Source organism: Staurois parvus, unplaced genomic scaffold, assembly GCF_062004578.1.
Source record: "Staurois parvus isolate SC_StPar_1 unplaced genomic scaffold, SC_StPar_1.0 ptg000744l, whole genome shotgun sequence".
Taxonomy (NCBI): Eukaryota; Metazoa; Chordata; class Amphibia; order Anura; family Ranidae; genus Staurois; species Staurois parvus.
The window spans coordinates 1,932,754-1,956,775 of NW_028318540.1; the positions used below are offsets into that span (position 1 = coordinate 1,932,754).

A 24,022-nucleotide genomic window follows, 5' to 3' on the forward strand; every position below is an offset into this window, starting at 1 on the left:
TAGTTAGCAACATATTTCGTTATCATGGTGTCATCAGGAGAGGTGCCATTTTACTTACTTACGGTACATCCATCTTCCTTCCTTATATGCAAGACCGAAACCTAGCAACCTCCCAATACTACGGACAGCCACCATTTTCTAAAAGTCCTCATGGTACCGTTCTCATTCCAACCCATGTAAACTTCTATTATAGATATACTGCCGCCATTATCTGCGAGCCCTGATTAAGTAAATAGCATGCTTGTATGTACAAATAGAAATATTAGATGTAAAATTGGCACATGTGTAAATAATATATTTTGTAATTATTTTAAAATTGTAATAAAATGAAAATAACATGCATATGTAAAGTACGAAATTAGAAACCAGGAAATGGGACCAATAATAGTTGGAAATAAAACAATTGAGGTCAACATCTATATTGAGTCCTCCAAGAGTCATAGATTGCAATCCATATTATCCACTTTGTTTAATTTTGGGAGACCTGTATTTTCATATTGCTACCTCTCCAGTATTGGACTATCCTATCTATGCCATTGAAAATGAAACCCCTAGGGTCACAATGGTGAACCTCTCTAAAGTGTCCTGGAAAAGGTATGCTTTTTAAAGCCTTTTTTATAATAGTGATATGTTCCCTTGTTCTAGAGGAGAGTTTTTTGGTGGTTCTCCCAACATATTGGAGCTGACACAGGCATTCAATTACATACGTCACATGGGTACTGGAGCAAGTTATGAATTTGTCTATTTTATATTGCTTTTTGTGACTGTGGATTGAAATTGTTGTAATCTTTTTGGTTGTTGTTGGCTTGTCCTACGTGACAGACATTTTTTACATTTAGAGGATCCCTATGGTTATGTTTAGGGGGATCTATTACATTATACACGCCTTCTAAGATTTGGGACCTTCTTGTCAATACATTTTTGATTGATTTGGTAATATTTTTGCCAATGTGCTATGACATTTCAGAATAGGCCAGTGCCTCTATGATCTTCTCCAATGTTTTATATCATCTGTTAATTCCCGTGACAAAATGCCACATCAAAATTGTTCTTATCTCCACGCTTTCTCTGATTTTGTTCTTCCAACAAATGTCCCCTCTTTATGTTTCTCTTGTATTAAAAGAGGTATAGACTCCAGAGGGAGAGATATCATTTTACCCCTGTACAAATTATTAGTAACACCTCATCTGGAATATGCAGTTTAATTTTGGGCACCAATTCACAAAAAGAACATTGGGGAACTGGAGAAAGTACAGAGAAGGGCAACCAAACTGATAAGAGGCATAGAGGAGCTCAGCTATGAAGGAAGATTAGAGGAACTGAATATATTCTCTCTTGCGGAGATTAAGCGGGATATGATCAACATGTATTAATACATCAGTGGTTCATATTGTGAACTCGGTATAGAGTTATTCACCTTGAGGTCACCACAGAGGACAAGGGGGCACTCTTTAAGTCTGGAGGAAAATAAATTTAATCTCCAAATACGGAAAGGTTTCTTCATAGTAAGAGCTCTGAAAATGTGGAATAGACTCCCTCAAGAGTTAGTTCTGGCCAGCTCAGTGGATTGCTTTAAAAAAGGCCTGGATTCTTTCTTGGAAACACAGAATTTAACTGGTTTCTAAGATTTATAGGTAAAGTTGATCCAAGAAATATCCGATTGCCTCTCGGGGGATCAGGAAGGAATGTTTTCCCCTGCAGGAGCAAATTGGATCATGCTTTGCTGGTTATTTTGCCTTCCTCTGGATCAACTGTGGGTGTTCATCATAATCCTCTATTAACTTACAATTTCTTCAGATCCTCATTAAATGCCCTTTCAGTGTGTTATTTATTACTAACCTACTAAGTGACATATCAGCATGGATGTCACTCCACTTCTTCAAACTCAATCTTTCCAAAACTGAGCTCTTAGTATTCCCCCCAGCCCGTGCCCCCTCCCCTGACTTCTCCATCAAGACCAATAACACAATCATCAGTCTCTCCCCTCATGCCAGGGTACTAGGTGTAATCCTAGACTCCCATCTGTCCTTTCAGCCCCAAATCCAATCACTGTCCAAATCTTGTAGACTTCACCTCCACAACATCTCCAAGATACACCCGTTCCAAACCACGGAAACCACTAAGCAACTTATTCACTCCCTGGTTATATCTCGCCTTGACTATTGTAACTCCCTCCTCATTGCCCTAACTCATCGCAGGCTATCCCTTCTTCAGTCTGTCATGAATGCTACTGCCAGACTCATCCACCTTACTAACCGTTCTGTATCTGCCACCCCTTCTGACAATCCCTCCACTGGCTTCCCGTTGCCCAATGGATAAAATTCAAAACATTAACAATAACGTATAAAGCCATTTATAACTCTGCCCCAAATTACATCACTGATCTTGTCTCTAAATATCACCCAAACCGTACTCTCCACTCCTCGCAAGACCTCCTACTCTCTAGCTGCCTTGTCTCCTCCTCCCATGCTCATCTCCAGGACTTCTCCAGAGCTTCCCCATCCTCTGGAACTCTCTACCCCAATTTATCAGACTATCGCCTACTCTGCTCACTTTTAGGCGATCTCTGAAAACCTCTCTCTTCAGGGAAACCTATCCTGCCCTCAGCTAATACTGGAATCTTCTACTTTTCCAACCAGTCCATCCCCCACAGTTACTACCTTTTGTACCACTAGCCCCTCCCTCCTAGATTGTAAGCTCCAAGGAGCAGGGCCCTCAAATCCCTCTTGTATTGAACTGTATTGTTACTGTATTGTCTCCCGTTATATTGTAAAGCGCTGAGCAAACTGTTGGCGCTATATAAATCCTGTGTAAAAATAATATTCTATTGCGGTGATGGCAGCTGGATGTGGTTACTTGGTGCACAGTAAGTCCCCTTTTTTAAAACATTCCAAATCCAGGTAGTTTTTATTCTGATAACTTCAAACTCCAGTAAAGGAGATGTGTTATCTGTTCTGATTTGTTTTCTATGAAGAATTGTGCTAATGATTCCTCGTTCCCATATGATTATTACATTGTTTATATATCGCTTGTAACACTTCAATTCTGGTCGACTTCTTGCATATATCTCTTTCTCCTCCCATTTATTCATAAAGAGGTTAGCAACACCAGGAGCATACTTTGCTCCCATGGTTACCCCACTGGTTTGCACATACTGTAGTAATCTCCTTTGTTACTCTTCATAGCCATCTCAAGGCTCTCAAGGATACATTTTATTGTCTCCTGTTTTAGATCTGTTTGCCCATGTAGAGCCCATTTATGCAATCCAATCCAACCTTCTGAACTATGTTCGTGTACAGTGAATTCACGTCAATGGTCACTAAAAGACATTGCTCCATGTCCTCCAAATTTTCCAACATTGAAATTCGTTGTTTACTATCCTTTAGATATGACCTCCTATTAGCCACTAATGGCTGTAAAAATGTATCAATGTATTCTCCCAACCTGGAAAACCATTTATTATCGGTCTTCTTGGAGGTTTTTTATTTTTATGTACTTTAGGAACATAATAGATCACAGGGGTTCTTGCCACCTCTGGGACCAAATATCTTGCCTCCTTTTTATTCAAAATACCTCTATCCCTAGCTTTTTTAACTAACTTTTTTTAACCTTTTCTCATTATTATTATTGTTATTTTGGGGCTGTTTTATAACTTTCTATATCTGCCTTGCACGTTCAATAATTTTCTCTTTTCCTCCTCATAATCTTATTTGTTCATGATGACTAAACCACCCCCTTATCTGCTGGATGAATTATTATTATACAGGACTTATATAGCGCCAACAGTTTGAGCATCACTTTACAGTATAAAGGGAGACAGTGCAGCTACAATACAATCAAAACAAGAGGATCAAGAGGGCCCTACTCATAAGAGCTTACAATCTAATAAGGGAAATCCAGACATGATCTAGAGTCCAGCAAGCTTCCGGGCTGCAGAGCAGACTGAGCATGAGGGCAATGATAGTGAACTGAAGTGGGATCCCAGTTGGCAAATAAGCTAGGGTGGAAATTCGATGATGCAGATGATTACCATCCACAAAGCAATAAACTGAAGATGGGAAAAGGGATCCCATTAAATGATCAGGACAGACATCCTTGGCTCTGTGAGTTGCATAACCTGATAATGAGTTGTATGGCATAACTAGCAAGGATCACCTGTCATAATCCCTTTATTCATCTTTTGGTCAATCTATTGGCAATTTTTCATCAGTCTTTTTGGCTATACAACTATGAAGTGTGGATGATGGAGACCATTTTTGGAAAAACCTTAAGAGAATGTCTTGGCTTATAAAACACAATGCGATATATGACCACTTGAATGGGGTCATATAGGTCTGGTGAGTGAGCCATTTGTTTGTCTTTGCACCGAGGTGTGGATACACGGATCTTCTTGTCACCATTATTGAGCCTTTCAAAGGACTGTTGCACTTTATGTTTATTTAGCACGTGGTGGAAGCACCTTTTATGGAAATAGGATTAATATATGGTTATTGATTATATTGTTTGATGAATAGTTCAGCAATGGATTGTCCACCCACAGATAACCAATATCCAGCAATTATATTGGGTTCACTTGGGTGAACTCTTGTTCTTTTTATGCACAGTGCCTACCTATTCATTATTAGTTCAGAGAAGAGAAGGGGGTCCAAGAACAGAGCCTTCGGGGACCCCTACAGAAAGCGAAAGTGGAGAGGAGGAGACAGAGTTATAAAAAACACTGAAGGAGCACTGTGACAGGTTGGAGGAGAACCAGGATAGAGCTGAATCTCGGAGACCAAAGCAGTGGAGTTTATTGAGAATTAACAGGTGGTCAACAGTATCAAAGGCTGCAGAGAGGTCTAGTAGTAAGAATATGGAGTAGTGGCCATTGGTTTTAGCAGTTAGTAAATCGTTAGTGAGTTTTAGTAGGGCAGTTTGTGTGCAGTGCTGCGAGCAAAAGCCAGACTGTAGGGGATCAAGAAGGTTGTTTTCAGTGAGGTAGGAGCTAAGACACTTGTAGACTAAGTGATCTAGAAGTTTAGAGGTGAATGGGAGCAAGGAGATAGGTCTTAAGTATTTCAGATTGGTAGGGTTCAGTGAGGGCTTTTTAAGTATGGGAGTAATCTGTGCATGCTTTAAGGGGGAGCTGCCAGTAGTGAGGGAGAGATTGAAGATGTGAGTGAGAGAGCATAGGATAGAAAAAGAGGGTGACCGTAGTAGTTGTGAGGGAACAGAATCCAGGGGCCAATTGGTTAGCTGGGCATCTGAGAACAGTTAGGTAACCTTTTCAGTAGTCAAAAGAGGAAAGTATTGGCTGTGCTGTTGGACAAGGTATGTTAAGTGTGGGAAGATATCTGTATAGTGGATGTGTCCTCATGTATTACATCAGTCTTGACTTTGAAGTGATTGGCAATCTCTTGGGCAGTGAGTGAGTTAGTGGATAAAGGAATTGTGGGACAAAGCAGAGAGTTAAAAGTAGCGAAGAGCCGAAGAGGACTGGATGACAAGGTATTAATAAAAGAGACAAAGTAAGTTTTTTGGCAGCATGAAGGGAGGGCAAATTTATATAGGGTGAAGTCCTGCAAGGATTTGGTTTTACACTGGTCACAGTCGTCCAAGAGTATGCTAACATCTTTTGAGATTTCTGGTGTTGTCAGTTTGCCAGGGTTGTAACGGACGCGAGTGTGGTGAGGTACTTCCGGCGCGGACGCCATCTCGCTGCCCCCAATGAGTTCCCATGCAAGTACACCTTTAGCATGAGGTCTTTTGAAAAGCTTGTTATAATCTTACTAAATGTAAGTGGGCATTTGGCTGTGCTGTGATTTGGGAGTCCCTATTAAAACGGATTTACACTATGGGAGGTTTCTTTTTATCTTTATCCTATCTGTGAGTTGGTGGCTGGCTGCTTTATACTGGAGGGGACCTGGCTGTTCCTAGTCAGGGGGATATCATCTACCTAACCAGGTGCCCATTACCAGTGAAGAGTCCTGGCTTCAAATGACAAAAGCATTTTGGCCCTTTGAGTGTCGCATCAAAGAGGTGAGGGGGCATTTTAGCCACATACGTACTATTTCCATCGGTGGTGATGCACATCCACAATATCACCTGCACTTAGGAGTAATTGCAAAGTTTTTGGTGTATATGCACCTATTTGGACTTGGTTGTTTTTTTTTTTATAAATAGTTATTAGTTTGTCCCCAACCATTATATCTCTCAATTGCGCCTCTTGTTTTATGATCCATTTCCCTGCGATGTTTTCCTGTCCAGGGGTGAAATATTTTGTTTTCCTTAGTGGCATTAACTATGAATTAAAAACCCATCCCTTTTGTCTGTGTAACATTTCCCACACTCTTAAAACATTAAAAGTATACATACTTGTGCTATCCTCTAATCCCCTATATTGTGCTGGTACCCATATAATCTTACTTAAATTTGTTCCACTCAGTGTATTTTTGATTTTGACCCAACTTTTCTCAGGATTATGAGTCCAATCAAAAATTCTCGCAATTATCACCGCCTTATAGTATCTCTTAAAGTCTGGTACACCCAATCCACCTCTTTCTTTACTTCTAGTCAGCATTTCATAGCGTATTCTAGGCTTTTTATTTCTCCATACATATTTTATTATCATTTTTTTAAGTTCTTTAAAATATGCCTCTGGAAGTTTAATTGGAATCATTTGAAATTTATATAATACTTTGGGCACAATTACCATCTTTATCAGGTTTATACGACCTATCCAAGACGGGTTTCCAGCTCCCACTCTCTTCAACTCCTCCTTAAGCTTGTTTAGTAGTGAAATATAGTTAGCTTTATACAGGTTTTTAGTTGAAGCTGATAGTTTTATCCCCAGATATTTTAATTCTTTATCTCTCCAAACAAAAGGGAATTCATCTTGTATTTTTTCTTTTTCACTATTTTTATGATTTATATTTAAGATTTCGGTTTTTGTCGGATTAATTTTTAAATTTGATAGTTCCCCATATTCTTTTAGTATTTTCATTAAGTTTGGGAGTGACGTTCTAGGATTTCCAACATAGAACATCAAATCATCCGCATAAGCCGCCTTCTTATGTTCTCTATCTCCTATCCTTATTCCTTTTATATCTAATGTTCTTCCTAATCGTGGACAATAATGGCTCCAATGATAAAACATACAACAGTGGGGATAATGGACATCCCTGTCTTGTACCATTTGACATCTCAAAAAGCTTCCTCCATTTACCATGATGGCGGCAGTAGGCCCTCTGTATAGCCCTCCAATCCACTTTCTCATTCTGTCTCCCATCCCCAACACTTCCAAGGTTTCCATCATGAAACCCCAACTTACTCTATCAAATGCTTTCTCAGCGTCAATCGACATCAGTATCATTGGGGTTTTCCTTTTTTTACCTTCCTGTATGAGCAACAGTGATCTCAAGCCGTTGTCTCTACCCTCTCTCCCTGGGACAAACCCCACCTGATCTCTATGTATCCACTCCGGCATCAGATCTTTCAGTCTATTTGCTAAAACCTTTGCATATAGTTTAGTATCTACATTCAACAGCGCTATTGGTCTATAACTCGCACACTGCGAGGGGTCTTTATCTTCCTTCTGAATTAAAACTATATTAGCCTGTAAGGATTCTCCCCTTATCTCCATCCCATTTCCCAGAGCGTTCATATATATCTTCAACTTGGGTATTAGTAGCTCTTTATATTTTTTATAATATTTTACCGTGTACCCATCTGGACCTGGGCTTTTCCCCACCGCAGTACCTTTTAACGCTATTTTTATTTCCTCTAATGTGATTTCTGCTTCTAGAAAGTTCAATTGTATTTCACTTAATTTCAGTAGACCTGCCTCCTTTAAGTATGTCCTTCTTTTTTCTCTATTTACTGTTTCAGTTTTATTTAATATATTCTGGGGTGTAATATTATATAACTCATTATAGTAATCTTTAAATACTCTAGCGATGTCTTTAGTTGAGTGTACAAATTCACCCTTGGGATTTCTTATTTTCTCTATATAATTCTTATTTTTCTTTTTCCTTAAAGTTCTCATTAAGTACTTTCCCGGCCTATCTCCCCATCTATACCTTTCACTTATTACTTTATTAAAGACTCTTCTTTTTTCCTCCTCCATTACATTCTCTAGTTTTTCTTTCTTCTTTATTATTTTCTGGATTATTTCTTTAGATCTTTCCCTTTTATGAGCCTGTTCAAGATCATATATTTCATTTAGCAATCTATTAATCTTTTCTCTCCGTTCTTTTTCCTTTTTTGCCCCTATTGCAATGAATAGTCCTCTAATGTAGGCTTTGTGGGCCTCCCATACTGTTGCAACCGACACATCCTCTGTTTCATTCTCCTCAAAAAACCATTTAATTTCCCTCTCGATCTTTCGATCGATCTCTTCATCCATAAGGAGTGCCTCATTCATCCGCCAGACATAGCCTTCTCTCTCCTCTCTACCCCATCTTGACTTCATTTCAAGGGGGGCATGATCTGACAGAGTACTTCCTCCAATTTTTACTTCTACTACAGACTCTATAAATCGATGTTCTACCAATATATAATCCAATCTAGAATAAGTCTCATGTACATGTGAAAAAAAGGTATAGTCTCTATCTTTCATATTCCTAATTCTCCATATATCCACTAATTGACACTCATGCATCAATTTCTTTAATAGTCTTAAGGACCTGCTCTCCTCCCTCCTCACACAGGAAGTAGTATCCATCCACGGGTCCATACAGACGTTAAAGTCTCCAGCTATTATCATACAACCCCTTTTGAAGTCCATCAATCTCTTCAATACTACTCTCAAAAATATTTCCGGCTTCTTATTTGGACAATATATGCTAGCTATTGTACACTCAATTCCCTGTAGTTTACCTCTCAAAAACAAAAACCTTATCTCCGGATCCGTTATTCTCTTCTCCACCTCAAACCTTATATTCTTTGCAAAACCTATAGCAACCCCTTTTGCTCTTTTAATTGGTGAGTCCGCATAATACCATGTCGGAAATATCTAGTCTTCAGCCTAACCTTTGACTCCATTTCTAAGTGTGTTTCCTGCAAAAATACCACCGAAGATGTTCTATGTTGAAATTCTTTAAATAGCCTTAATCTCTTCCCAGGGCAACACAACCCCTTTACATTATAGGTTATAAATTGGATTTCTTCCATCTTACCCCACTCCTTTTGACTCCTTCTTCCTCCTTCCCTTCCTCTTTCTTGTTTCTCTTATCCCGCAGAGTGTTACTGTCCCCCTCCTGTTTTTTCTAACTTTTTCCCCCCACCCCTCTCCCAATAACCCCCTCCGCCCCCCAAATACCTCCCTCCCTTTCCCAACCCCCCTCCCTCCTTTCTCTCTCCAACCCTCTCCCCCCACCCAACTAAACACTCCCCCCTTCATCCCCACTCTTTTTAGGCTTACAATTTGCCTACTAATCATTTGTGGGCCGATACCCACCTTTAATTTACTACCTGGGGGTTGAACTCTGTCCATACATGGCTCTCCTTTTCCCAACCCCCCCTGACTCCTTATCTATCTGTTTTGATATCTTCTTACCCACCGTTGGGTGTGAAAACAGTATTTTAAACATAAAAATCCTGGAGAGAGGGGGAGGTAAAATAAAGAAAGAGAGAGAGGGAGAGAAAAAAAAAGGAGCCCCCCACCCCCCTCTCCTTTCAACCATTCCCCTCTCTATCCTCTCCCTCCTACTAATTGCCTATCCTCTCTCCCCTTAGCCCCTATATCTCCTTCTTCTTCCCACCCTGGTAACCTTATTCTCTGTAAATCAAGTCTATCACAGAAGTCTCTCAAGTCCTCAGGAAATCTCAGGATAGCCGTGAGTCCGTTTTTCCATCCAATTAAACTCGCCTGGGCTCCCCATCTATATTGCACATTCTGTTTTCTCATCAGATCCACCAGGGGTTTTAAAGATCTCTTTCTCCATAATGTCTCTGGTGCTAAGTCCGCAAAAATTTGGATATTTATTTCTTCATACTTAATATTTATTCTTCCTTTAGTTTTCTTCCAAATTTCTTCTTTATCACTCGGCCTATGAAATTGGATAATTATATCTCTCGGTCTTTCTCTCTCTTTTCCTTGTTGGGCTTTTCCTATTCTAAATGCACCGTCCAATTAAACATTTCTGAAGTAGGTCTATCCATTATGGAGTTCAAAATTTTACTCATTAACCCTTTTAAGTCCTCCCCCTGTGAACTCTCTGGGACGCCTCGTATCCTGAGATTACTCCTTCTATCCTTATTTTCCTGGGCTTCTATTTTATAAAGCAATTTTCTTTGATCTTTCCTGATTTCCAATGTCCGTTTCTTAAGTTCTGAGATATCTTGGGCATGAATTTTAAGTTTTTCCTCCGATTCTTCCACTCTGTGTAATAACTGCCCCATATCATTCCGTATTATTGCTATTTCTTGCTTTATTGATTTTTCCAAGTTTTTAAACATTTCTGCCATCTCTTTGTTATTCGGCACTTGTAGTTCCCTTTCCAGTTCTCTTCCCTTCTTATTTTCTATCATATGTTGACTACTGTTGTCCGTTCCTAGGGATAGTCTAGGACTTTTTTCCATACTAATTTCCATTTCATTTTTTTTCGTTTATCCCCGGGTATCTTTCTGGGGTCACACTTCCCTGAGACGTATACTTTTTAATCGAACCGGTCTGGGCTCCCTTGGACCCACTTCCTTTAACACTTTTATTCTTCATATCTTCCTAGGGACTCTTCTATAAATACCCGGGAGTACTCAAATATACACTGGGGGCGCGAATTTGACCCACTATTTAATTATCTGTTAAACTTTCATTTTCCATTTCTAGGGTCATTTAATCCCCTTTTACTCTTCCACACCTTCACCTTCACATCTCCTAGGAATCCCCCTTCTCTGCTTCACACAATGTTCTTTTATATCATGCCAAGCGATTATATACCTAGCCCAGGCCGCTCTCACTCACCCTCCTCTCTCTTGCTTTTCCTGTGAGGCGGCTTAAGGCTGCTGGTGTCAGTCTCTCCTGGGGATCCTTTCCTTCGTTGGGTTCCTCAGGGTAGCATAGTTTAATAGCTGGGGATCAAGCAGGGCATCTGATTTGATATCCTTCTGGGGAATCTGAGGAACAGACTGGGAAGCAAGCTGGGGAACAGGCCACGTCTCTCTCTCCCCTCCGTACGCTGGCCGGCTTTTCCTTCTCCCAGCGCTCCCTTGCGGCTTCCCACGTGGTCCCGCCGCGTCACTCCATCTCCCTGGCAGCCCGACACTCTCTCCAGGCTCACCGCTGACCAGCTTAGGGGAAACCGACAGCCAGGTCTGCTCTCCACCCTCGGGGGCTTCTCCTCTGCACCCAAACCGGGACCCCCTCTCTCACAGGTAGGTCTTGGATAGGTGATTTTCCCGCTAGGACATTGGGGCGGGGGTTGGGATCGGAGACTGTCGGAGAGCTCCTACATCTTGCTCTCCCATGCCGCCATGCACAGGCACCGCCCCCTCCAGGACTCGTAACCAATCAGATTCTAACTTCTGGACTTGGTTGTTTTAAGTTTTTTTATTTTTTCATTTTCCGTTTTTTTTGGGGTTTTTTTATGTTTACGGACTATTATATGTTCACTTATTTTTTTTTTTTTTTTATGTGTTTGCTCATAAATATACTTTTTGTATGTGTGTTTTTTGGCACTATTGTATTTAATTGACCCCACATTTAGGGATCCATTTTATGTCAGTATTTACTTTTTGGCTTAATTTAGCCATTATTTGTCACGATCTGCATGATATTGTAGATCCCTGTTGGGGGTTCACGTTCTCATTTTCACCATCATTTGCATGAATTTATTGATCCCTATTTAGGGATTCATGCTTATTTGTGTTTTATTTTTTGTATGATCCTATTTTGGATAGTGGGGGTATTGGTTCCTGTTTTTTTATACCAGGTGTGATCAATTTTTCACTTGAGATCCCAGAGAGGATCAATCCACTGATTTTTTTTGTCACATATAAATATCTATGTTACTTTGTTTGTTTTTGCCATATTGTATTATTTTATTATTAGGGTAGCGCTGCATAATTTTGGTTTCATTTTTATTTCCACATGGTATATGGTTAGGTGCTAGCAGCTCCCACTCACCTAATTTAGCACGTAATAGTAGCACAGGAGATCTTCATTATTATTATTAACGGTCGAGGCCTGATTCTTCATATAGTTAGAGGAGCAAGTACATGTGAGAGTGAACTGTTGTAGACAGAGGTGGCCAAGTTAGGACAGGAAAGGGGAGAAATTTCATCATAGAGGTGGTCAGTAGCAGAATAGAGAAGTGAAAGGTTAAAGTGCTGAAGGTTTCTACAAGTAATCAATTGTTGCTTGGAGGGATAGGTGGACAAGGACACTGTGAAAGTGATGAGACTGTGATCAGAGAGAGGAAAGGGAGTGTTGGTAAGGTTCCCAGGAGCGCAGAGATGGAAGAATATTATTACAATTGGAGTGAGTGGAAGTATGTGTCCATTGCGTTGAGACAAAAGATGGGGTTAAGTTGAGCAGTAGCTGGGCTGTTAACATTAACAGGGATGTTAAAGTGACCAAGAATAATAGTGGGTATTTCAGAAGAGGGAAAGTAGGGTAGCCAGGCAGAGAAGTCATCAAAAAAGAGTTATTCTGGTCCAGGAGGCCAATAAATCACTTGCGAAAACAGACTATCCTGGGTCCCTTGGTCTGGGTGAGTGAGTCCAGTAAAGGCCACCATGGGAGAAGGCAGCAGGAGAAAATGAGTCAGAATCTTGAAGCCAAGTTTCAGATATAGCAAGTATATCAAAGCAATGGTGGATAAAAAGGTCATGCACGGATGTAAGCTTGTTACAGACTGACCTCGCATTCCAGAGAGCAAATGAGATTGGAGGGCTGGTTTTTGGGAGCAGAGGGATAGAAATTAAACTGAGTAGATTGTGGCCAGAGGAGGAAGGGGGACGGATGTAGGGTTTGCAGTTAGAAAATTACCAGGATTTGGGTAAATGTTCCCAGAGATTAGGAGAAGGAGGGTGAGGAAAGTAAGATAAGATGGGAGCGGGATGTATATGAGCGCACATATTTCACTGCCGTGGTGTTTGTGTCAGCATGTGGGTTCAGTATTTGAAAGAGGTGATGGGTGCAGTAAAAGGGAGAGGGTAGGAGAGAGGGTGATATGTATAAGCTGTGGGGTGGAGATGAGGGGTAAAGTAAGGACAATTTGAGGACAGAAAACACTAATGTGAGAAGGAACAGTAGAAGGAGCATATTTGTGGGAATCAGACGTCATAGGAAAGGAAAAATGAAATGTTAATTTGTTTGCCATTCTTCCAGAGTGGAGCAGAGTTCTTGTTGTACCTTTACACAGCTTTCGTTATCCTGCGTGCGTTAGGTGATCTGCATATATGTATAACCACCAAGGATCTCTTAAGTAGGCGGAATGTGTCAGGAATATGGTGAGCTTCCTTCTATGGATTGGTCATCAAGTCTTGGGATAATAAGGAAATCTGCTAGGTCCAGAGGTCCCCTTAAGGATGGATGGGTGCTCAGCCTGGATACAGGGCTCCCCTCCTCTGGGTGTTGAATTCAATGGGGGTTATCTGCAAGTTTAATAGCTCCACATAGGAGCCAAAAAACAGGTGCCCATAGTGTAGTATATCCAAAAAAACGTTTATGCCAGTATCAAGATTAAAACAGGGTAGTATTGCACAGTAATTGCAGAGTAAATGCAGAGTTAAACAGCTATGATCCTATTAAAGATGGCCGCCGGGCTTCCTCGTGGCTCCGGCGGAAATGACGTCACGTTCTGTCAGCTCCTCCTTAGGCCTTTCGTGCATAGCACATCATCACAGGTTAGCCTCCCCTCTGATGATGTGCTATGCACGAAAGGCATATATGCGCATTACCTATGCACTTCCTGTGAGTGCGCAATTTTACCATTCGAGTCACAAGCTTGCTAGAAATCTGCTGCTGAGAGGATTATCCATTTAATGCTGTATGAACTTTTTTACCTATTTATTATTTATTTCTTTTACTGGATGCACCTATAATATATTTTATAACCTACGATCACTTATCAGCGTTGCACTTTATATTTTTATTGTCAATTTGAAGGTTTATTGTGGTTACCTTTAGTGTTACAGCTGCTAATCTAGAGCGCTAACTTTGCTATTTGTACTCTCTGGATACCTCCAACTAGTCCAGAGCATCTAACTTAGACCTTTTGGCTTGGGCTGACTCCACTGGGCTTAGTGACGTCTGTAGGTGGAAACATCCTGGTACTAAACAATTCTCCTACCTGTCACATGTGTTTGGTACCTCCTCTGGATTGGACATGGCGTTTGTGAATGCTTCCCTTTTGCCTTGGGTTACTGAAGCCATGTACCTGGTTGGGGGAGTGTCAGATCACACACCTTTACAAATTGTTCTGCAGTTGCCTACCACTCTGGGCTCTTGTGCTTGGGGTTTGCACCCTGGCTGGGTGGCGGAGTCCTTGGTTGAGCCCCTGTTGGTGGCACATTTGGCCGCCTTCTGGGCGGTCAATGTGGACTCCGCTGCCCCTCAGATGGTTTAGGATTCTTTTAAGGTCTCTACACGGGGAGAATACATTTCAGCTATTAAGACTGCTCGTGTGAACCAGAATGCAGATACCATTGCGCTATATGAGGCAGAATTAGCTTGTGCCCAAGAACATGCACTTCATCCTTCTCCCGACTCCCTCATAGCTCTTCAGCAGGCGAGGAGGATATTATTACTACATTATCGTAATCTAACTCAGTGTTCGGCATGCAAGAGTGCTGAAGACATTTTTGAGATGTGGGATAAAAATGGAAAATTGCTTTCTCTACTGACAGCTGATTCTTCCATGCCTACAATAATACTGTGTGTTTAAACCCAGGACGGGTCCCATCAGACCTCTTGAGAGGGTATCCTCCAGGCATTTGTTGATTTTTATAAATCCTTATACTCCCCCATTCCAGCCTATGAGGGCTCCCAGCTGGGGACCTTTCTGGACAGTTTACCCTTGCATTTACTGTCAGATGAGGCTAGGGTGATGCTGGATGCTCCATTCACCCAGAAGGAGGTGGCCGGTGCCATCAACTCCTTCCTTAATTGTAAGTCCCCTGGCCCAAAAGGGCATTCTGTGGAATGGTATAAGAAATACTCTGAGGAGCTGGCTCCCAGGCTTCTATACCTTTATGGGGAATTCTTACTAACTAAAACCTTGCCCCAATCCTTTTATGAGGCACATTTTGTCAGCTAAGAGTGATAAGGACTTGTTGCAGTGTGCCTCTTATAGGCCTATTTCCCTCTTAAATATAGATCTCAAGATCCTTACTAAGATGCTTGCAACCAGACTTAGAAGAGTCCTTGATCTTGTCCCCAAATCAAACGGGCTTTATGCCCAGTAAGGCCACAGCCATTAATCGTATAATCTAATCATATAATTAATCTAATTAATCTATAATTAATTAACATATAATTAATCTAATCGTATATACTCATATTGGTTTGCGCCCAGAGGGTCCACACAATCAGGTTTTGGTTTTCTTGGGGTACAGGTGGAGAGTTTGTAAGAAAAAACTGCCCTTTTTGCTGACGATGTGGTGCTTTTACTGGAAGACTCCGGGGCCTCCTTGTCATCTGCCTTCTCCACATTAGATTATATAGCTTCTTTTTCTGGTCTCAGGGTGATTAGGCATAAATCTAAGGTTCTCCGTTTGGTCAGGGATGCGGGTAGCCTTCCGTGGACAGCTTCACTGCTCCAATGGGTGTCACAAGTAAAATATGTAGGGGTAACCATTGCTAATTCTATGCTTGATTTTATAAAGTTGAGTGTGTCCTCTATCCTTTCCCATTTCAAACAAAAGATTGGTGCCTGGAGGAATCTCCCTCTCTCGATGATTGGCAAGGTAAATTTGATCAAAATGAAACTTCTTCCACTTCAGATATATGTCCTGAGTAGCTCTCCAGTGTGGATTCCTCATATTATTTTCCAATCTATACATGGTTTAATATCTGAGTTCCTCTGGAAAGGTGGAGTTCCTAGGCTCCGGTTTGGGATCCTACAACAACCTTGGAATGAAGGTGGTCTAGCAGCGCCCAACTTCTATAAATATTTTGTAGCTGATCAAATAGTTTTCACACATAGATGGTTGACAGGCCCTCGTGATGATGCTGCAGTTGCCTTAGAGGAAGCTGTGGTTGGCTCTTATGAGGCCTTGGCCCATCTGGTACATACAGGTCCGAGGTCCCCACATGTTTTGACTGGTTCCATGAGATCTGTATTAAGGGCTAGGTTGGTGGTGCATTGGCCTGAATTTGGGGGACCTTTTGCTCCCTCCCCTCATGCTCCCCTATGGAAAAATCCTAATCTATCTCATTTTTATACATATCAGGAATCTATTGTATGGACAATATTTGGGGAGAAAACATTAGGAAACATTATACATAATGGTCAGTTGAGAACATAGGATGAGTTAAAGGCCTTGTATCACCTACCTAATAGGCAAGTTTTCCACTAACTCCATTGCATGGTTATCAAGCGCAATTTGTACCCTCTGGGGTTTCCCTTTCCCCCTTGGATCTGGAGTCATTACTGTGGGACAATGAGTTATCTAACTCCTTATCCACTATATAGAAGTCTCTTTTCCACTAAACTAGTAAACTCCTGGAGGTGTGTAGGACTAGGTGGGAGGCAGTGGTCCCTGACCTGGATAGAGAGGACTGGGAGGATGTTTGAGATGCTCCTTTCACCAGGCTGGTCTTAGCCCGTGACCAACTAATACACTTTAAATACTTACACCGTATATATCTGACCCCAGTCAAAATTGCTAAGATCTTTGGATCAGTCTCTTCCTCCTGTTGGCGTTGTCTGGTGGATGGGGCTGATTTAATGCACATATTTTGGGATTGTCCAGCTATACAGGGGTTCTGGTCGGATGTTCTCCGGTGCATTCAAGACTTTACGACTATACCGCTTCACCCTTCTGTGAGACATTGCCTACTTAGTCTGGTGGATGATTTGGCCCCTACTACATCTATACGCACACTACTTACCCTACTCTTCTTCCATGCTAGGAAAAGGATTGTTCTCTCATGGAAAAGAACGCATGCTCCTACTATGGGGGCTTGGAAGTCGCAGGCTAATAACATTACCCTTTTACAAGGCTACGTATCTTAAATGGGGAGCTCACCTCAAATTTAGCAAGGTTTTGGGCAGGTGGGTATCATCTTCCCTTACGGTCTCTGATTGAGTGAATATACTACTAAGATTTTCTCCTATTAGGATCACTTTAAAATGGTGAGAATTGCTCTCTTGATGTAACTCTGTGAGGTGGAGCATGCTGTGGTGCTTTTATATTGTAATATGTTTGCCCATCCTACTACGGGTACCTCTTGGACATCTGCAGGCATGGTTTTTTTTTTTTGTTTTGCTATTGTTGTTTTTAATTGGGAATTTGTTCTTCTCTATGGTTTCTCTTGTATGTTTTATGTTGCTAGCTGCTGTTGGTGATTAGCGGCTCAAGTTCACTGTTTTGTATGATGTATATTATCTTAAACTTTTCAATAAAAATAATTTTTGAAAAAAAACGTGGCTCTGTGTGTGAATGGACATGGAGCAGAGGGTACTCCCATAGCAAGCTGCTTGCTATGGGGGCACCCGACACAAAGGAGGAGGCAAGAGAGCCTGTGGGGGACCTGAGAAGAGGAAGATCCAGGCTGCTCTGTGCATTCGCTTTAATGCAGAGAATGAAATAAGATAAAAAAAACTTCAGGGTTTAGAACCATTTTAATAGCTTTTTGATGTGCGAAGGAAGAAATGAAAGTAATTTTTACTATCATTTGATTATACATTATTTTATATCTACCTGGACTTCACAGTCTCTAGTTTTTCCTTTATTACCCCTGACAAAACTTCATCCTTTTTCTCCAGGGTATTTGGATTAAAATGTATTTTGCTTGACTCTCCCAAACAATGAACTCATTGTTAAATAGTTAGGCTGGCCATACACTATACAATTTTCTGTCCAATTTCTGCCCAATTTCCTTTAGATTTACCTTCAACTATGTACTGCAACAGCCTGCCTAATTGTATACAATAGAAAGTGTTGTAAAGTTTGACCTCCTATTATATGGTTTTTGGTAAATCTAAACCAAAAATCTCAAGAAAATTGGATAATCTATGGCCAGCCTAACACATAGTTACATAGTTAGTCTGGCTGAAAAAAGACATAAGTCCATCTAGATCACCAAAAAAAAGTTATACTCCTATACCCACAGTTGATCCAGAGAAAGGCAAAAAAAAAACCCCAGCAAAAGCATGATCCAATTTGCTCCTGTAGGGGAAAAAATTCCTTCATGATCCTCCAAGAGGCAATCTGATATTCCCTGGATCAACTTTACCTATAAATGTTAGCATCCAGTTATATTCTGTGTACCCAAGAAAGAATCCAGGCCTTTTTTAAAGCAATCCACTGATCTGGCCAGAACCAACTCTTGAGGGAGTCTATTCCACATTTTAACAGCTCTTACTGTGAAGAAACCTTTCCCTATTTGGAGATTAAATCTCTTTTCCTCCAGATATAAAGAGTGCCCCCTTGTCCTCTGTGATGATCTAAGGGTGAATAACTCTACACAGAGTTTACAAAATGAACCACTGAAGTATCTATACATGTTGATCATATCCCCCCTTAATCTCCTCTTCACAAGAGAGAATAAATTCAGTTCCTCTAATCTTTCCTCGTAGCTGATCTCCTCCATGCCTCTTATCAGTTTGGTTGCCCTTCTCTGCACTTTCTCCAGTTCCCAAATGTTCTTTTTGTGAATTGGTGCGCAAAACTGAACTGCATATTCCAGATGAGGTGTTACTAATGATTTGTACAGGGGTAATATGATATCTCTCTCTCTGGAGTCTATACCTCTTTTAATACAAGAGAGGATTTTGCTCACTTTAGAAACCGCAGCTTGGCATTGCATGCCATTATTAAGCTTATGATCTACCAGAACTCCCAGAACGTTTTAACTTAGGTGCATTCCACCTGTGTTCATGCCATCTATTATTATTATTATTTCAGGTACTTCTATAGCACCATCGCTTTACATATACTGTATATTGTACATTCACATCAGTCCCTAACCCTCAGGAGGTGTACAATCTAAGGTTCCTAAATTACATTCATATATGCACATACTAGGGCTAATTTAGACAGGATCCAATCAACCTACCAGCATGTCTGTGGAGTGTGGGAGGAAACTGAAGTACTCAGAAGAAACCCACGCAGGCACAGGGAGAACATGCAAACTCCAGGCAGGTGGTGCCATGGTTGGGATCCGAACGACTCTAGTACTGCCAGGCGGAACCATTTAGCCACTGTGTTGCCCATCTTCTGCAGACTGAATATTAAATAATACACCAGTGCTTCTCAACCTTTTTTCAGCCATAGCACCCTTTAAAATTCTGCACACTCTCAAAGCACCCCATCCTAAAATGTGAAAAATGAATATAATAGTTTTACATGCAGCACCCATACACACAGGATGCCGAATATTAGAGGTGATTATTCTTAGAAAGCAAATACACCATTTCACACTGGTATTGACTAGCATTCCATCAATTCAATTCTCCCTCAGTGTCAGAAATCAGCAGCTGGGATGGCCAGATATACATTATATTGCCAAAAGTATTGGGACACCCCTCCAAATCATTGGATGCAGGTGTTCCAATCACCTCCATGGCCACAGTTGCATAGAATCAAGCACCTAGGCATGCAGACTGCTTCTACAAACATTTGTGAAAGAATGGGCTGCTCTCAGGAGCTCGGTGAATTCAAACGTGATACTGTGATAGGTTGCCATCTGTGCAGTAAGTCCATCCGTGAAATTTACTTGCTACTAAATATTCCACAGTCAACTGTTAGTGGTATTATAACAAAGTGGAAGCAACTGGGAACAACAGCAATTCAGCCATGAAGTGGTAAGCCACATAAAATGACAGAGCGGGGTCAGTGCATGCTGAAGCGCACAGTTCGCAGAAGTCGCAAACTGTCTGCAGAGTCAATAGCTAAAGACCTTCATAGTTCATTTGGCCTTCAGATTAGCACAACAACAGTGCATAAAAAGCTTCACGGAATGGGTTTCCATGGCCGAGCAACTGCATCCAAGCCTTACATAACCAAGTGTAATGCAAAGCTTCAGTTGCAGTGGTGTGAAGCACGTCAATAACTGGACTTTTGAGCTGTGGAAATGTGTTCTCTTGAGTGACGAATCACGCTTATCTGTCTGGTAATACGATCGATGTATCTGGGTTTGGCTGTTGCCAGGAGAACGGTACTTGCCTAACTGTATTGTGCCAAGTGCAAAGTTTGGTGGATGAGGGATAATGGTGTGGAGTTGTATTGCACGGTTGGGCTTGGCCCCTTAGTTCCAGTGAAGGGAACTCTTAAGACATTAGCATACCAAGACATTTTGGACAATTTCATGCTCCCAACTTTGTGGGAACAGTTTGGAAATGGCCCCTTCCTGTTCCAACTTGACTGCGCACCAGTGCATAAAGGAAGGTCCATGAAGACATGGATCAGTGAGTTTGGGGTGGAGGAACTTGACTGGCCTGCACAGAGTCCTGACCTTAACCTGATAGAAGGCCTTTGGGATGAATTAGAGTGGAGACTGTGAGCCAGGCCTTCTCATCTTACATCAGTGCCTGACCTCACAAATGTGCTTCTAGAAGAATGGTCAAACATTCCCATAGACACACTCCTAAATCTTGTGGACAGTCTTCCTAGAAGAGTTGAAGCTGTTATAGCTGCAAAGGGTAGGCCAACTCAATATTGAACCCTACGGACTAAGACTGGGATGCCATTAAAGTTCATGTGAGTGTAAAGGCAGGCGTCCCAATACGTTTGGCAATATAGTGTATGTAGCTACACACAGAAAATGGGATCAGACCATGTATACTGTATATATATATCTTTAAAGTGACATTTATTTACAGTGAACAATAGCCACACATGAACAACAATAAACATGAGGGCGCATGAAAATCAAAAATGCAGAAACCTAACAACTAACTAAATATAAAAATATATACAAGTGTGAAATACTGTATGCAAGGCAGGGAAAACTTGAAGGAGCAGATGGGAAGAGGGAAACAAGAAAGGAGCAACAGGACAAAAGGCAACAAGGTACTGGATGCAGGGCAAGATCAAGTGTTAATGGCAACAGAGCCTGGCAGCAACACGGCAAACAGGATAAAAGGCAGAAGCAGCCGAAACACTGACGCAAGGTGCCATAGCAGAAGTGGAACTTACGTATCCTCCCAGCAGGAGTGGCCAGGTGGAGCTGATTGTTGGAACCTGCTGACTGCTGGGAGACACCCGTTGGTGGACACTAGGTGCCCGGTCACACCAAGTGTTACTTGCCATGCCATATGAGTTTCAAATTGCATGGCAAGTCGCACCCTATTGTTTGCAATTAAAGTGGTCATATTGGTGCGATTTTGACTTGGTCAAAGCCGCACCAATTTCTAAAGTAGTGCATGCACTACTTCAGGTGCGACTTGCATAAACATCTGTGTCTTGCAAGCTGCAGATGTTTTGCAAGTTGCACCTGAAGTCGGAATGACATCCGACTCTGAAATTGTGTGACTTCTGGAAGTCGCACGATTTCAAAGTCAGATCGGTGTGACAGGGGACTAAGAGCTGATTCACACATGTGCTGTGCAGATTGAAGCTCAGGTTTCACAGCTAATTGATACAGCAGTTGTTTACCAGTTCATGTCAGGTTTACATTAGGTTCAGAACAGGATTAGCTCTCAGGATTATCCTGTTCACACATATGCAGTTTAGAAACGGTTCCCATAGAAGTTAATAGTCTGTAATTCGCACCTGAACCGGACCGCACTGCTCAGAAATCGTGCATGACTCTTTTTCAAACCACACTGAATCTGCACTGAATCTGCTCCGGCCCTATTGAACAGGCACCATAGGAAGCAGTGTTTTTTATGTCATGCAGAATGGATGTGATTCAAACCATCCAATCCACATATACCTGAACCGACACTAAGCAACTACTTTGTTGGCTGAGTTGATCTGGTGAGTTCCCATTTTAGCCATACACAGTGGAACACAATCTGGAGTTGCAAGAATTTGTCACTATTTTGACTGTCACATTAGGACAATTTTGGGGATTTTGCGACACAAAATTATATATGTTATGTTGATTCATAGTTATTTTGTATGATTATCATGATTGCATTATTTTGGTGAGTGCCTACTTCTTTTAATTACACATTTATGTTAGGTGTTGTTTCACTTAAAGGGGCAGCTGCCTATTTTAATTGAATTTTATATTTATTTTTACTTTAGTTCACAATTTGGTTGGGTTCGTGCTGCTTCATTTTTTGATTAGATCACATAATATGATGCCAGTGCTGACAGAGAGGAGCAGGGGAGGGGCAAACAAGGACATCCTGGGGCACTCAATGTTCACCTCACCAACCTATGATTTCTTTGGGTGTTAGGATGCTGGCAGCTGGCCCAAGGTTGTTACTATAATTTATGGCAATATATTAATATTTATGGCAGTTGGGCCTTTTTTCAAGATTTCCCCTAAGAACACAGAAGGCACCTCAGGGTGCAATGGCACCCTGGTCGAAAAGGGCTGTAATATACTTTCAATAGAATCATATTCAGCAGAAAATATTACTGTTCAGCAGTATTTAGTCAATTTAGTCAAATTCTCTCAATATAGCTTTTAATCTCTGTTTAATTCATTTTCATCAAATGTCATATAACTGGTAAAGCATTGTTCATACTTGAAATACCATGTTCTCAAGGATGTCAAGAATGTGAAGTTGGCATATGTAAGCATAAACATCCCATCTATCAATCCATATGGTTTTTGGATAAAACTTATATCCTGCAAAAGCTACCAGCTTTGATATTGTAAAATTCACAGTGCTGTTACAAGGCTACCAGAGAAAGTTGTACAGAGACTGGTCAAAAACCAATTGATATAGGGCCCAGTCAATCAACATTTATGACCCACCTAGCTGGATTTCTCATCCTTTTATGAAATAACTGACCACATCAGTGCAACGTCAATAAGGCGGTTTAGGACTTTCTCCAGCCAGACAATAAGGAATCCTCCCCAATCATGTCCAGGCCCCTACTTGCTGTCAGTAGTCACATAATATTACAGGAGGGTGTCACTGGTAAAAACACCTTTGCTGCAACGTTTCCTCAAGCAGGTGGCATTAAAAATAGTTCCTCTCCTGAGGGGTGAGTAAAAGTTTTTGCTTGTGGTGGAAATATTTTATAGATTACATTTAAATTCTTTGCCCAAAAAATACTTAGGAAACAAGTTGAGATTGCTGTGGAAATACAAATCTAGATATTGTGAAATAAATCATGCCATCGTGGAATTCTAAAGTCTTGCACATCAATAATAGAAGCCACTGCTCATTTTATTCCAGTGGGCAGTAATAGCAGGCTATTCCCATATAAGATAACCCTAAGTTAAGATTTCTAAAACCTGAATCAAACTTATCTGGCTTTTAATGGATTGAAGAATTTTTACTAAGATAGTAAACTCCCTTATTAAGAGTTTGTGTGGTCTTTTGGAACCACACTATATATTCTCAAGGTTTTAGTAATTGCTGCAACAGGATTGTGAAACTAAAGATTTACATACTATACATAGTTACATAGTTAGTCAGGTTGAACAATACACAAGTCCATCTAGTTCAGTGGTTCTCAACCTTTCTAGCGCCGTGACCCCTTAATACAGTTCCTCATGTTGTGGTGACCCCCAACCATAAAATTATTTTCGTTGCTACTTCATAACTGTAATTTTGCAGTAGGAGGAATAGTGCCACGTCATTGGTGTCATTGGGAGGAATAGTGCCCCATCATTGGTATCAGTGGGAGGAATAGTGCCCCGTCATTGGTGTCAGTGGGAGGAATAGTGCCCCCTTCATTGGTGTCAGTGGGAGGAATAGTGCCCCGTCATTGGTGTCAGTGGGAGGAATAGTGCCCCGTCATTGCT

At 41.2% G+C, this 24,022-nt stretch overlaps 1 protein-coding gene across 2 annotated transcripts in view; it reads left to right on the forward strand.

The window, feature by feature from the left end:
- Positions 1–24,022, forward strand: part of CACNA1S (calcium voltage-gated channel subunit alpha1 S) — a 342,071-nt gene that overhangs the window by 307,948 nt on the left and 10,101 nt on the right. The window lies entirely within an intron of this gene.